This window comes from Arachis stenosperma, chromosome 10 (genome assembly GCF_014773155.1).
Source record: "Arachis stenosperma cultivar V10309 chromosome 10, arast.V10309.gnm1.PFL2, whole genome shotgun sequence".
In the NCBI taxonomy this organism is placed as follows: Eukaryota; Viridiplantae; Streptophyta; class Magnoliopsida; order Fabales; family Fabaceae; genus Arachis; species Arachis stenosperma.
In genome coordinates, this window is record NC_080386.1 from 9766040 (window position 1) to 9778023 (window position 11984).

Below are 11984 nucleotides of genomic sequence, written 5' to 3' on the forward strand. Positions count from 1 at the left end.
CTTCCATTTGAAGATCCTTACCAGTTTTTAACTGAGTTCTTGCAGATTTGTGAGACTGTTAAGATGAATGGAGTAGATCCTGAAGTCTACAGGCTCATGCTTTTCCCTTTTGCTGTAAGAGACATAGCTAGAATATGGTTGGATTCATAACCTAAGGATAGCCTGGACTCCTGGGATAAGCTGGTCACGGCTTTCTTGGATAAATTCTTTCTTCCTCAAAAGTTGAGCAAGCTCAGAGTGGATGTTCAAACCTTCAAACAAAAAGATGGTGAATCCCTCTATGAAGCTTGGGAAAGATACAAGTAGCTGACCAAAAGGTGTCCATCTGACATATTTTCAGAATGGACCATATTAGATATATTCTATTATGGTCTATCTGAATTTTCGAAAATGTCATTGGACCATTCTGCAGGTGGATCCATTCACCTAAAGAAAACACCTGCAGAAGCTCAAGAGCTTATTGACATGGTTGCAAATAACCAATTCATGTACACTTCTGAGAGGAATTTCATTAATAATGGGACGCCTCAAAGGAAGGGAATTCTTGAGATTGATGCTCTGAATGCCATATTGGCTCAGAACAAAGTGTTGACTCAGCAAGTCAACATGATCTCTCAAAGTCTGAATGGATGGCAAAATGTATCCAACAGTACTAAAGAGGCAGCTTCTGAAGAAGCTTATGATCCTGAGAACCCTGCAATGGCAGAGGTCAATTACATGGGTGAACCTTATGGAAACACCTATAATTCATCATGGAGAAATCATCCAAATTTCTCATGGAAGGATCAATAAAAGCCTCAACAAGGCTTTAACAATGGTGGACGCAATAGGCTGAGCAATAGCAAGCCTTTTCCATCATCTTCTCAGCAACAGACAGAGAATTCTAAACAAAGCACTTCCAATTTAGCCAATCTAGTCTCTGATCTGTCAAAAGTCACTTTCAGTTTCATGAGTGAAACAAGATCCTCCATCAGAAATCTGGAGGCACAAGTGGGCCAGCTGAGTAAGAAAGTCATTGAAACCCCTCCCAGTATTCTCCCAAGCAATACAGAAGAGAATCCAAAAGGAGAGTGCAAGGCCATTGATGTAATCAACATGGCCGAATGCACAAGGGAGGAGGAGGACGAAAATCCTAGTGAGAAAGACCTCTTGGGACGTCCCTCAAGCAAGAAGGAGTTTCCTATTAAGGATCCAAAGGAATCTGAGGCTCATATAGAGACTATAGAGATTCCATTAGATCTCCTTCTGCCATTCATGAGCTCTGAAGACTATTCTTCCTCTGAAGAGGATGAAGATGTGACTGGAGAGCAAGTTGCTCAATATTTAGGAGCCATCATGAAGCTGAATGCCAAGTTATTTGGTAATGAAACTTGGGAAAGTGAACCTCCCTTGCTCATTAATGAACTAGATACCTGGATTCAGCAAATTTTACCTCAAAAGAGACAAGATCCTGGCAAGTTCTTAATACCTTGTACCATAGGCACCATGACCTTTGAAAAAGCTCTATGTGATCTAGGGTCAGAGATAAATCTTATGCCACTCTCTGTAATGGAGAAGCTGGGGATCATTGAGGTACAACCTGCCTTGTTCTCATTACAACTGGCAGACAAGTCATTGAGACAAGCTTATGGAATAGTAGAGGACGTGTTAGTAAAAGTTGAAGGCCTTTACATCCCTGCTGATTTCATAATCTTAGACACTAGGAAGGAAGAGGATGAATGCATCATCCTTGGAAGACCTTTCCTAGCCACAGCAAGAGCTGTGATAGATGTCAACAGAGGTGAATTAGTCCTTCAATTGAATGGGGACTACCTTGTGTTTAAGGCACATGGCCATCCCTTTGTGACAAAAGAGAGTAAGCATGAAGAGCTTCTCTCAGTTCAGAGTCAAGAAGAGCCCCCACAGTCAAACTTTAAGTTTGATGTTGGGAGGCCACAACCAAACACTAAGTTTGGTGTTAAGACCCCATATCCAAACTCTAAGTTTGGTGTTGGGACTATACAACATTGACCTGATCACCTTTGTGGCTCCATGAGAGCCCACTGTCAAGCTATTGACATTAAAGAAGCGCTTGTTGGGAGGCAACCCAATTTTATTTATCTAATTTTTATTTTATTGTTATTTTATGTTTTATTAGGTACATGATCATGTGGAGTCACAAAAAAAAAAAATTAAAGGGATTCTATTCCAACCTCATTGAGAACCGACAGATGATTAGCCGTGCTGTGACAGAGCATTTGGACCATTTTCACTGAGAGGATGGGATGTAGCCATCGACAAGGGTGATGCCTCCAGATGATTAACCATGCAGTGACAGCGCATAGGACCATTTTCCCGAGAGGATGAAAAGTAGCCATTGACGATGGTGATGCCCTACATACAGCTTGCCATGGAAAGGAGTAAGAAGGATTGGATGAATGTAATAAGAAAGTAGAAATACAAGAGGAGCACAGCATCTCCATACGCCTATCTGAAATTCCCACTATCGATTTACATAAGTATTTCTATCCTATTTTATTTTCTGTTTATTATTAATTTTTGAACCTTTCATGAATCAATTTAATCTGCCTAACTGAGATTTACAAGGTGACCATAGCTTGCTTTATACCAACAATCTCTGTGGGATCGACCCTTACTCACGTAAGGTATTACTTGGATGACCCAGTACACTTGCTGGTTAAGTTGAACGGAGTTGTGTCCACATAGCCAATAGCCATTAAATAAATCTCATGAAAATACAAAGAGGGTCACAATTTCGTCCACCAGGTACCCGCCCTGCCCCTACTCGCTCCAATAATTATTAAATCCAAAAAATAAAATAAAATTTTAAAAATTATATAACCATTATTTACATTCATAACATAAATTAAAGTAAAAATTTAAATATGATACAATATTATTAATCATTTTACTAATTATTTTATATATATTACATATATTATATATTAAAAATATATATATTTATATATCTATTATATATACCGGGGCGGGTAGGGGCGGGTTTAACCTAAATCCGACCCCGTCCTGTCCCGCCCAAGAACCCATCACGCTAAAACCCGCCCCGGTGCGAGTGCGGGTGCGGGTAATTACCCGCCCCAAACAGATAGGGGCGGGGTGGATACCCGCGGGTTCGGGTAGTGTTGCCACCCCTAGGGAACACCAGCCCAATCAGCATCGGAGTAAGCCTAAAGAAACAAAGAAGAATGGACAGAAAATTAAAGGCCATGAAATAGAGTGCCTTTGATATAGCGAAGAATGCAAAGAACTGCCGCATAGTGAGTAGTACGAGGAGCTGACAAGAACTGGCTAAGTACATGAACCGGATAGGCGATGTCTGGTCGGGTGACAGTCAAGTAGACGAGACCTCCAACTAACTGTCGATAGAGAGTCGGATTATCCAAAACAGTGCCATCCATAGGGGTAAATCGAACATTAGGCTCAAGAGGAGTAGACTCAATGTGACTATCTGTAATCCCAGCGCAAGCAAGAAGATCTGAAGCATACTTAGTCTGAGAAAGATAGATGCCATTATCGGTGGAGATGACGTCGAGACCGAGAAAATAGCTAAGAGAACCAAGATCTTTCATCTCAAAGGTACGGTGAAGTGAGGCCTTGAGATCAGAGATACCATCAACAACATCTCCAGTAATGATCATGTCATCAACATACAATAGTAGAAGAACAACTCCACGTTCGCTTTTACGAATGAAGAGGGATTCTCATGAGGGCTAGAAGTAAAACCAAGACTGCATATGGTAGTGCTGAACTTGTCAAACCATTCACGAGGAGCTTGCTTAAGTCCATAAAGTGCCTTGCGAAGGAGACAAACCTTACTAGAAGGACAAGAATATCTCGGAGGTGGTTTCATATATACTTTTTTTTAAATCTCCATTAAGAAATGCATTCTTCACATCAATCTGACTGAGAGACTATTTTTCAACCGCGGCAATGGCAAGAAGAGCTCTAACAGACGTAAGACGAGCGACAGGAGCAAAAGTCTCTTCATAATCAATACCATACTCTTGCATACAAGCTTGAGCAACCAAGCACGCATTATAATGGTCAATAGAGCCATCAGAGCGAGTCTTGATCTTGTATACCCATCTACTGCCCACAACTTTCTCATCAGAAGGAGGATCAACCAAATTCCAAGTGTGTACTTTTTCGAGTGCCTGTATTTCTTTCTGCATTGCTTGTTGCCAATTTGGATTTGTGGAGGCTTCTCTGAATGACTTAGGTTCATGTTGATGAAGGATAGTTAAAAAATAATGATAATTAAGAAGATGAGGAGGTGGATTCCTTACCCTAGAAGAACGAGTGGGAGGAGGAAGCATGGCAGTAGGAGCAGGATCATCGTCCGGTCTGGAATCATCGGGAGATGGAGAAGGCAAAAGAACAGGAGGCTGTGGAAGGTCACTCGAGATAGAATCTGTAAAATCATCACTAGGAAAAAAAACAACAGTGGGGTTAGTAAACAAAAGTGACTGAGTAGTAGGAATTGACTCAAAGGATGAGAACTGAGAAAATATGTGATGCTTGATGATTGGATTTTTGATGGTATAGAATTTCACAAATGAATTCTCGTTGCAAGTATAGTTTCTAAACCAATCAATAATCCTTTCATATAAAAAGTTGTTTGTCACTAGTACAAACCCCTAAAATTTATAAACCGAAGTATTCAAACCTCGGGTCGTTCTCCCTAGGAATTACAATAAAGTGTCTTGTTATTGGTTGTGAGTTATTTTGGGGTTTTGATAAGAAGCATGAAAGATAAATGACAAGAAAGTAAACTAAGGCCTAAAAAGATCTTGGCAAGGGTTGGTGGTCAAGGATCTCTATCCTAATCACTAACCACAATATGAGAATTGGCAAGGATTAATCTCATTAAATCATCCTCTAACTAGTAGTAAAGAAAAGTCAAATGAGCTATATCAATCCTAGTCCATAAGTCCTAACTTTCCACTAATTCAATTAGTGAGAACTAGAGTCAATGGATCCCAATCATCAATTACTTGGACATTAGTAACTCAAGAGGTCCTAAGTTACCTTTCCAAGCCAAGAGTATAAATTCTACTCTAAAATCCAACCAAGCATTTCATCAAACACTTGGAAGGCATAAAAGGAAAGCATAGTAAAATTGCAAGAAAAGTAAATCTACACTACTCAATTGCAAGGAATTAAACAACAACAAATCAAATGAACACAATTATTATGAATTACCTCTAATTGAATTGAAAGAGAATAGGAGGAACAAAAGTAGATCCACAACAAAGCATAAGAACAACATAAAGGAAATTACAACAAAAGAATAGAGGAAGATGAATGTAACAACAAAGAATTGAAAGGTAGAAGTAGAAGAAAGCAAAGATTAAAACCTAGATCTAAGAACTAATCCTAATCCTAATCCTAGAGAGAAGTGAGAGCTTCTCTCTCTAGAAACTAACTCTAACTACTAAAACTATGACTAATGGTAACTAACTTCTAAAGTATGAAAAGTATCTTGATTCCTCTTCAATCCTTGGCTTAAATAGAATCAGAAATGAGTTGGATTGGGCCCACAAGGCTTCTAAAATCGCTGGCCACGTTTTGCTTTAAGTGAACCAGGTGGCAGCAACGGCGCGTGCGCATACTATGCGCGTGCGCGCCACCATACGTATAGCAACTATGGCAAATCTTATATCATTTCGAAGCCCCAGATGTTAGCTTTCTAACCCAACTGGAACCGCATCATTTGGACCTCTGTAGCTCAAGTTATGGTCGTTTAAGTGCAAAGAGGTCGGCTTGACAGCTTTCCGGTTCTTTCATTTCTTCATGAGTTCTCCAACTTTTCATGCTTCTTTCTTCATCCCCTTGATCCAATCTTTGCCTTCTAAACCTTAAATCACTTAACAAACATATCAAGGCATCTAATGGAATCAAGGAGAATTACATTTATCTATTTTAAGACCTAAAAAGCATGTTTTTACTCTTAAGCACAATTAAAGGAGAATATACAAAACCATGCTATTTCATTGAATAAATGTGGGTAAAAGGTGATAAAATCCCCTAAAATCAATACAAGATAAACCCTACAAATGGGGTTTATCAACCTCCCCACACTTAAACCAAGCATGTCCCCATGCTTAAGCCAAGAGAAAGCAAAGGGCATCAACATTTATTCAATGTAACCTATCTATATGCATCCTATCTACATGAATGCAACTAGATGCAAAATGGTTGTACCTACTTGGTTAAAAATAAATCAATCCTCCAAGTCATACATGCACAAGTAGGGTCAAGATCATATAACGATTCATGAATCCTACCAATTCAAATATAAAAATTGAAGTTCAAATAGACTTGCAAGAAGAACGCTCGTGAAAGCCGGGAATCAAGGAATTGAGCATCGAACCCTCACCGGAAGTGTTTGCACTCTAGTCGCTCAAGTGTGTCGGGTCGATTCTCTCAATTCTCCCCTAATCATGCTTTCCAAAATTTGTTTTTCATCTAACAATCAACAATTATTCAATGCATGCATACATGTATCATGAGGTCTTTTCTTTAGGTTGTAATGGGGCTAGGATCAAGGTAGGATCATATATGGCTAGTGGACTTAGGATTTGAATCTTTGATTAACTTAAACTTTCCCACCTAACCTATATAATGACCTATACAGTTAAGTACTAATCTAACTACCCATTCCTCACTTTTTCACATACTCATGTATTTTCTTTTTGATTCACATTCCATATGCATTGATTCTTTATTGTTTGAGATTCACCTTGGGGCATTTTGTCCCCTTTTTATTGTTTTTCTTTTTTTTCTTTCTTTTTCTATATACATTTTTTTTCTTTTCTTTTCTTTTTTTTTTCACTTTTATTTCTTTTTCTTTTCATTTTTCTTTTTTCTTTCAAACTATACACAAGAACATCAATGCATAAGGTCTATACATTTAATCAATACATGAGTATGTACCAATTTCCCAATATAAAAATACAAAACACAAACACCCTTTTATCCCAACCAATGTCCCAAAGTTTTTCCACTCTTGGATGACACTCACATTCACTAGCCTAAGCCAATCAAAGATCCAAATAAAGGACATTCATTGTTTTCCGCTTTAAGGCTTGTAATGTGCTAAAATAAGAACAAATGGGTTAAGCGTAGGCTCAAAATCGGCTAACAAAGGAGAGTAAAAGGTAAGGCTATCTGGATAAGTGAGCTAATAAAATGATGGCCTCAATCATATAAATGCATGAATACAAGGAATAATGGGACATATAGATTCAAACAAATCAAATATTACAATCATAGAAAGAGAACAATTACACACAAGAAGGAAAATAAGTGGTTATAAGATGTAACCACACCATTAGGCTCAAATCTCACAAGCTTGTGTTCTTAGCTCAAAAACCATGTTCCAAAATACATTCTTTCAAGCAAGTTCAACAAAAATTTGTTTTAATTGGTAGGGTGCCCTAAAATAGTTTCTCGGAAGAGAATTCATCACTTTAACCAAGTAGTCCTAATAAGAAAGAAGTAGTAAAAATATGTATAAATTCTAACTAAAATGCAGCCTATCATGCAAATGTAATTGGTGTTGAAGAAGAAAATTGTTACCCATGGAGATCGGTCGACGACCTCCCCACACTTGAAGATTGCACCGTCCTCGGTGCATGCAAAGAAGAGCAGGGTGGACGGGTTGCAACAATTGATGAGCTCCTCAAATGGTTGTGCGGATGACGTGTTTGTTGCCCCATTTAATAGCTTTTGCTTTCTCCCTTCTTGGTGGCCAACCTAAAAGGAAAGAAAAAGAAAGAAAGTTAAGCCTATAACAAAGATATCAAAGCAAATAGAACATAGGCGGGGGCTAATGCCAAATAAAGGTATGGTTCTCTACTACATGGTAGCTACACATGTAAGTGAAAAAAAACAATATAAGCTAATGGCATATCAATGATACTTGATGCAAGAGTAAAGTTAAAGCATGAAAAATATTTTGAGCATCAAGATCAAATAAGAATTGACACAAACAAGATTAGTGATACGAATGAAAGCATTTGATTCTATCCTAACTCAATGATGAAGCGGTACAAGAAAAAACAAAGGGTAATGAATTAGGAAGGACTAAAGCACTAATCTTGTGTGTTGACAAATATTACAATTAATGTAACAAGTCATGAAGCACCAAAACAAATGCAAGAAATTCTTAACAATTGAGTGAGAGAATGCAACACCATTATTAAAATGAGAAATTTAGAAAATAAAATGAGAACAAATTATAGAAACAAAATTAAAATGCAAAGAATAAAAGTATGCAAATGTAATAGACAAAAGAAAATGGAAGAAGAGAAAAATTTTTTTTATATTTTTAATTTTTTTATATTTTTTTAGTATTTTATTTATTTATTTATTTATTATTATTATATATATTTTTTTATTATTAAAATTTTTTTTCTTTTTTTTATTTATACTAAAAGAGAAAAGAAAAAAAATCTTTCAAGAAGGAAAAAGAAAAAAAATGAGAAAGAAAGAAGAAGAGAAGAGGAAAGAAGGAGAAAGGAGGAAGGAGAAAAGCAGGGTGCAAATCCGCGCGCGCGCACAGCGCGCTCACGCGTGGATGCAGCGGGGACGATCCACGCGCACGTGCACAGCGCGCTTACGCGTGGATGAGCTTGTGCTCCCAGCACAATGCTGGCACAACGCGCGCACAACTCTCTGGTTTTTGTACCAGAAGTTGCAGAAGTGCCGATGGCCGTTTTTTTTTTTTTTGCTAAAAAAACAGAAAAAAAAGTGCCCAAGAGCTCCCTATAATTAGGGGTGTTCGCGGTGCGGTTTGGATCGGTTTTAAGAGAAAAAGTCATCCGATCCGAACGTTTAATTTATGTGCGGTGCGGTTTGGATTGGATGATCTTTTTTTGGAAATCCGATCCGATCCGATTACAAGCGGTTTGGATCGGTTTGGATCCGCGGTTTTTTAAATAAAAAAAATAATAACTTAATTTATAGAGTTGATAACCTGTCCAACAATCTAACATAATAATAAAACATAAATTCCATAAAACATTATAAAGCAACCTGTCCAAATATCCAACAATCCAATTATCCAACAGCAAGTCTTGAATAATAATTCTTCAACATAAAAATAACTAAACAAGTCTCAACAACATAAAATTAAATAACATAACAAAGTCTTAATAAAAACAACATAAAAAACTCCAAGCTGAGAAGTGAAGCACCGATCACTAATCAGATTCATCACCAGAGTCTTCTTCATCTATTAGTTGAGGAATTGGCTCAAGTTCTACAATAAAATATAATAAAATAAATATTAGTAACTTAAACATATTATCAAGTAGTAAAGTTAATCAATATATGTAGATAGAATAAAACATAATAATAAAGAACATTACCTTTCTCAAGTTTTTCAAATTCTTCAAAAGACTCCTCAAGGTCAATTGGCAATGAATTGGCTCGAAACCAATTTTGTGCACAAATCAAAGCTTCAACAGTTTTTGGGGTAAGAGAGCTTTTATATTGATTAAGCACTCTACCTCCAGTGCTAAAGGCGGATTCAGAAGCAACCGTTGACACCGGCATAGCTAGAATATCTCTCGCAATTTGACTTAGAACAGGATATTTGTAATTGTTAGAGCTCACTTTCCACCAAGTTAAAATATCAAAACTACTTGGATCAACTGGTTTCTCCAAGGACTCCATGAGATATAAATCCACTTCATTTGTGTTGACACTCTCACTTACTTGTACATCATTTTCAAATGCTGCTGCAAAGCGAACATCATCAAAGGCACTATCATCCATATCCACATCTTGGCTGTGTTGTGCAGATTGGTGTGCTTGATTACTATTGAGAGCAACCCTATAGCTGTTGAACAAGCCATTGAATACTTCCTTCACCTTACCACATAAGAAATCAGCATCTTCTTTCTCAAACAACCTTTGAAAACTCCACTCAACAAACTTAATCTTATATCTAGGGTCAAGTACCACAGCAACAAAAATCATCATATTCATGTTCCTCAAGTTACCCCAATATTTATCATGCTTAGCCTTCATTTTTGTAGCCATACCCTTAAGTAATATGTCATTACTATCAGCCTAAGTCTTTAAAGAACTAAGAATTGAACAAAAGTGATGAAAATATGAAGAAGAGGTCACAAATGTGGAACCCGAGACTTTTTTTGTTACATCAGAAAAAATCTTCAAAAACCTCACAAAGCATCTTGCATTATCCCAATCTTCAGTCTTTGGAATGCCCTCTTGCATCATTACAAACTCAGCATCTCTCTCACTTAATCTCTTAAAGGCTTTTTGAAATTTTAAAGCACTATCAAGCATTATGTAAGTGGAATTCCACCTAGTGGGGACATCTAATTGCACACAAGAGCAGTCTTGGATCCTAGCCTCTTTAATACAACTTTTGAACCTATCCATGCGACTAGGAGAAGCACGAACATATCTAACAGCATTCCTAATTTTACTAATTGAAGAATGCATATCCTTCAAACCATCATTCACCACCAAGTTCAAGATATGAGCACAACACCTAACATGCAAATGTTCACCTTTTAAAGGATGTGAATTCCAATCCTCCATTCTACCTTTCAAGTAACAAATGACAACATCATTTGAACTAGCATTATCAACTGTGATGCTAAAGACCCTACTTATTCCCCAATTTAAAAGGCATTTTTCTATCTTTCTACCAATTGTTTCACCTATATGATTCTTGATAAGACAAAAGTTAAGAATTCTCTTTTGCAACTTCCAATCTTGATCAATAAAATGTGCAGTGAGGCAAAGATAGTTTAGATTTTGTACAGAAGTCCAACAATCAGTGGTCAAACACACACTTTGATTTGAATTTATAAAGACACTCTTCAACTTATGTTTTTCATTCATGAACAAGTTCCAACAATCCCTAGCAACTGATATTCTGCCCGGAATATGGAGTTTTGGCTGCAAAACACTCATGAAATAACGAAACCCCTCTCCTTCGACAAATCTAAAAGGCAACTCATCTACAATTATCATTATAGCAAGAGCTTGTCTACATACATCAGGATCAAAAGATACTGCAGTCAAACAATTACCCATCCCATTTCCTTCTTCTTTTTTAAGTTGCTGCATAACAAGTGCTTTTTGTGTGGGATTAAGTGAATCTTTTGGAAATTTTCTACACTGACTCAACAAGTGACTTTTAAGATTGCTAGTACCATTCTTATGTGAATCAGCAGCATAAGATGCTCCACACCACTTACATATAGCTCTAGGTTTAGGACCACTTTCATCTTTTTTAAAATGCTCCCAAGTCCAAGATCTAGGTCTAACAGGTTTTTTAGTGTTACCTGTACCTGGTTCCTCAGACTGGCCAGGATTAGTTGACTCATCAGCAACATTTGCTTTTCCCCTCCTCCTCTTAGATCTAGTTCCTTCATTGTTCTGATCACTGCGTGGCGGCAGCGGCGGCAGCGATGGTGGCTGCGTCTGTGTCTGTGTTTGTGGCTGGGACTGCGGCTGTGGCAGCGACATCGACTCCGACTATCCCGAAGATCGAACTGATTCAAAAGTGGACGGAGTAGCACTAATAAATCCTGGGTCACTGCTTTGAACATCCTGTGATAACCAAAATCAGTTTATGTTATTGTAATATTTTTTCAAATAATCAACATATTGAATTGTTACTAACATAAATATTCCAAAATAAGAATATTACCTCAGGATATGAAGCTGACATTGTTGACCTTCAGATTAAAAGTTAAAATCAATTGAACAAATATGAAATCTACAAAAGTACAACAAAAAATTTAATATAACAGATTCTCAAAGATAATAATAATAGATTGTCAAAAATAACAAATTTAACATAATAAATTGTCAAAGTAAAAAGAACAGATTATTTAAGTCATTAACAGAAAATCAGAAATAGAAAAAAAAACTGTTTTTTCATTTTTAATAAAAATGTCATCAAGAAAACAAAGTTG

At 37.1% G+C, this 11984-nt stretch overlaps 1 non-coding gene and 1 pseudogene across 1 annotated transcript; both read right to left on the reverse strand.

The window, feature by feature from the left end:
- Nucleotides 1–228: 228 nt before the first annotated feature.
- Nucleotides 229–332, reverse strand: LOC130959437 (small nucleolar RNA R71). The gene has a single exon (XR_009078516.1). It is a non-coding gene; the product is annotated as a small nucleolar RNA R71 (small nucleolar RNA).
- Nucleotides 333–3929: 3597 nt separating this feature from the next.
- Nucleotides 3930–11532, reverse strand: LOC130956728 (zinc finger BED domain-containing protein RICESLEEPER 2-like; annotated as a pseudogene).
- Nucleotides 11533–11984: the final 452 nt, after the last annotated feature.